Genomic DNA, 4,871 nt, shown 5'->3' with positions numbered 1-4,871 from the left:
GCGCCCGGGACCCGCCCTTGACTCCGCCCCGGATTCCACCGGGGCCCTGGCTGCTAGGGTGGCAGGTGAAAGGCCCATCGGAGGTTCCTAGGTGCCACCTCTCTCCAAACCTGCGCTCAAACTCCTGGAATGGCTGACTGCCAGGCCCATCCGGCATTTAACTCGGGAAGCGGGGCTGGGGGCGAGCGGGGCTGGGCAGGGATCCTCCCACTGAGTGTGCTGCCCCGGCCGGGAGGGCGCCTCCCCTCGATTTCCCTCCCACCTTCTGGTCCTGGCACCAGCCCCCTGAGTCACCCTGACTGCGAGTCTTTGAGTCACATTTGATTCAGACTTCTGAAGGAAGGGACCTGGGCTCAGGTGGGGACACCCATACTTTAATTTTATGGATGAGGAAACTGAAGCTCGTGGATGGTGAATGACTAATGTTAACGTAAAAAACCATTGAAACCTGTAAAGAATTTTTGTGAGTTTATTTGAGCCAAACTGTCGACATATGCCGGGAAGCAGAACCTCAACGAATTGAGATAGTGCTCCGGAGAATGGCAGGGTTACATCCGTATTTATACATGAAATTCATTGGTGACAGATTTAAGGAGGTGGGATTAAGCAAAGCAGATGGGGGGGGGGGGCGGGGAGGGGGGAACCTCTGGGATAGGATAACAAGTAAAATGATGGACACAGACTTAGGTGGGTGCAGGAACAATTAACATGATAAATGAAAGAATCTGCTGCATCTGTCCTGGGCCCAGCACACCTGGCTGTGCCCTAGGGGCTCCAGATACAGGGAAGTCACAAGTTACCCAGACATTTCAAGGGTATGTTATCATAGATGCAAAAAGACAGATAGGCTCAGTTACGTTAAAGGTTGACCTTATCAGTGAAGATATCGGCTTAGAACGTAACTGCCCACCATAACTGCTTTTAGTTAAGGTTTAATTTCAGACCATCCTTTGTGGTTACTTTAGGTCTCCGGGTCTGCAAAATTGCCATGCAGGCCTCTCCTGAGCTTGTCAGGTCAGCATGTGGCCCCTTTCGTCCACACTAAGAAGGGGTAACATCACCAGGGCTGGGAACATGGACTAGAGTTTAGGTCTCCCACCGCCTGTAGCCATGATGGTAAAAGCCATCATTTATTGAGCTCTGTACATGTTTCCCGCACTGATCCAGACACTGTGATGACTAATCTTCCATTTTACCAACCCTCAGAAGCAGGTATAATAATATCATTACCTCCACTTTACAGAGGGAAGTTCAGTGGCAGAACAGAGATGAAAATGTAAGCTGTTTAACTTCTGGAGTGCTTCTCCAAGACCCACAGAGTCCCGCCGATTCTCTCCTTCGAGAATTTTTCTTCCAAGTGACTCTTCCTCACGTCTGTGGGCATTATCTCAGAGTAACTGTGCTATAATAAATATATTTGGCCTTTGTCTCCAGTTCCTAGCACAGAGCTCCCCACATCCTTTGAATTTCCTAAGTGATAGAAGTGTCTTTTGTTATTTATGTTATGCTAATTAGATGATTTAGGGTGATGTTCCTACATAGAGAATGGGGCTTGTCACTAAAAAGAAAAAGTGAGTAGAGGGTGAGAAATTTCATTCCCATCCCCCAACCTTCACGGAAGGGAGTAGGGCTGGAGATTGAGCTGTCTAAAAACCTCTTTGAGCCCTGGCCAGTTTGGCTAAGTAGAGAGTTGGCCCTGTGGACTGAAGGGTCTCTGGTTCGATTCTGGTCAAGGGCATGTACCTAGATTGCAGGCTCAATCCCCAGCCCTGCTCTGGGCACGGGCGGGAGGCAATCAATCGATGTATCTCTCACATCCATGTTTCTCTCTGTCTCTCTCCTTCCCTTCTGTTCTCTAAAAATCAATGGGAAAATATCCTTGGGTGAGGATTAACAAAACAAACAAACAATCTCTTTGGGAGCCTCTGGCTGGTGCAGAGGGTGCTGGGAGAATGGCGCATCTGGAGAGAGCATGCAAGTTCCATGACATCCCCCTTCTATACCTTGCCCTAATCCATTTAGTTATTCTGGTGTAGTACCCTTTATAATAAACTGGAAAATGTAAGTAAGGTGTTTTCTGAGTTCTGTCCCAGCAAATTATCAAACCAAAATTTCTAGCTGGTTGGTCAGAAGCACAGGTGGTGTAACCTGAGACTTGTGACTGGCTTTGGAAAGGGGGTCTTGTGGGACTTAGCCCTTTAATTTGTGGGATCTCACACTAACTCCAGGTAGATAGTATCAGAATTTAATTGAATTATTTTACACCCAGTTGGTTTCAAAGAACTGGTTGGTGTCAGAGAAAACACCCCAGAATTGGCATCAGAAGTAGGATTTGCCAGACTGGTCCTGGCTCATAGAAGCACGTGGTTTGGGAAGAGAAAGGATGAAAAGGGAGAGGATGAGGAACTTGATTCCTGGTGGCGACATGGTAGGGAACAGCAGCTGTGCTGCAATTACTAAAGAATAAGGAATAGAGTGAAGAAATAAAATGAAGTCGCTATAGCCAACCTGCCAAGTTGCTAAAATCAGGTAGGTTGAGGCAGGAGGAAATGATTCTATTCCTGTTCTAACTAGCCTGGGAACTAAAACGACTGAGCTGTCCAGTCCTGTGTCAGTGCCTTTATATACATTGAATTTCCAGGTAACCTTCTGGTTACCCCATGAAGAACTAAGGAAAGAATGTTCATGTATCCAGACGACACCCGTGGATGGGATAAAAAAAAAAAGGATTCTAGGGAACGTAACCTCACAGCGTGATCTGGTCATAAATTCCTAACTGGACAAGTTATGGGGCATACCTATGCCCCAGGCATATAACTGTTAACTAAAATGTTTATTTTTGCCTTAAGCAAGCTCTGTCAATTGTTTCTATGCATGTAGGTTAACACACCTTTGAACTGAGCCATAACCACCCTCAAGAGAGCACATAATTTTGTTAACCGTCCTGTAATCCTGCTTTGCTTTCCCCCACCTCCGGGAAATCTTCCTTAGTTTCCCTACTTAATTTCAAATGCATGGGGAAAGCTGCAAAACTATTATTTTCTGAAGCATTTGAGATCTCGTTTCCTGGCATATGTTGGCTCAAATAAACTCATAAAAATTCTCTACCAGTTTGGGCATTTCTTACATCAACACATATCCATTATCCAGACCACTGGTCAGCTAGAAGATTACCATCTCTGGACCAATCCAGAGGCTAAGAATGCAGGACTAATGCTTCTCAAGAATGTAGTTTTTACCAAAAGAACTCTCAGCTTTTTTTTCTCTTTTGGAACACTCTGGGTATTGCCTAGTTGAGTTTCTGAAATAAATAAGACAAGAGCAAAATATATCATCTCTTCATTATTGCTATCTGTAATAGTTAAAATGAAAATAAGAGAGTGCTGGGTTGGACCTTGATGTTGGCTCAAGCATAGATTTTGGTTGAGCTTTGGCCACTAGCCTCCAAATCACCCCAAAGGGAAAAATTATTTGGTGACAACTGAGAGTACCTCTAAGACTCTAGTCACCAAGAGGTGGTCTGTGTAGGGAGAGGACAAAACCAAGAAATGACTAAAACCAGGGGGTATAATGTGAATGAGTTGTTTTATTTTGAAGATTAACATCATCAAATTTCCAAAGAACTTTACTAAAATGGGTTGTGAGGGTGAGTAATTTAGGGGCAATGTCTTTGCTTTTAAATGCTACAGAGTGGAAGAGCAGGCTTGGGTTGCTACAGGACCCACATCTTGCTATGGAACAATCTTGCTGTCAGATTTGTTTACCCCAGACCATACGGCAACCCCTGTAAATGTCAAGTAGAACACCTCAGATGAAGCAGCTGATCTGTTTCGTATGGAAGCCAAGTGATGACTCAGATCTTCACCTGCTGACTATGCCCATTACCCAGGTCATGGTGAGTGATGGCTCACTGGGCCCCTTTTAAATGGGCACCACTTTGGCATTGTCCCCTCCATGTAACTTTACAGCTGCAAAATCAAGCGACAGTCGCCTATCGTAACCTACTAAATTGCAAATTAAATCCATAATTCCAGTCAGCTGAGAACTGAAGGGGAAAGGTCTCCCTCTTGTGGATATTTTTAGGGAATACTAGAGGGCTAAGAATCTTAAGAATTTTTTTCCGTAAAAAAAAAAAATCTTAAGGAAGCCCTGAAGAAACAGTATTTTCTAATACGCAATTCTAATACAATGTATACAGAACCTGAATGGCAGGGGCATAGGCTAAGGGGGTGGACTTTAGATTCAGGATCTAAAAAGTGCATGTCACTTTGTGGGATTCAGTTTCTTCCCGGGTGACATGGAGATAATAATAGTACATGTTGTGAGGCTTCAGTGAGGAAGAGTACTTAGAACAACGTATGGTGCAGAGGAAGTCTTAGTAATTGATGCCCCAGCTTTAAGATGCATCTTTGAGATGTATTGACTGCCAGTAATTTAATGAGGTCCAGCTCCCAGCTTTTACTGACTCCCAGGCCCCATTCACCATGTTCATCGTCAGGGGAGACAGATTCCGGCTGCAATGAGGTGAAAGGCCAAAGGGAAGAATGTAGGAAACTTGGAAAAATCCTATTATTCCCCCTCAGTGGAATATGTAGGGAGCATTTATTTAACAGACACTTAGTTCCTTTTATTGCCAGGCAATCATACATTCATTCATTCAACACACACACACACACACACACACACACACACACACACACACCCCTCACTAAATTTATCCTCCCCAGAAAAGCCCTGTTGTCATCTTTTGTTATTCATGCAGCCTTTGGAGGACCTCACTCTCTCCACCTAAACTTCTCCTCAAAAGATTAATGCAATAAAACCAATTCTCTTCTGAAGGGATAGGGAGAAATTAGATGCATATTATATAT

The sequence above is a fragment of the Myotis brandtii genome, unplaced genomic scaffold (genome assembly GCF_000412655.1).
Source record: "Myotis brandtii unplaced genomic scaffold, ASM41265v1 scaffold966, whole genome shotgun sequence".
NCBI classification, from domain to species: Eukaryota; Metazoa; Chordata; class Mammalia; order Chiroptera; family Vespertilionidae; genus Myotis; species Myotis brandtii.
Note: the sequence above shows the minus strand (reverse complement) of the source record.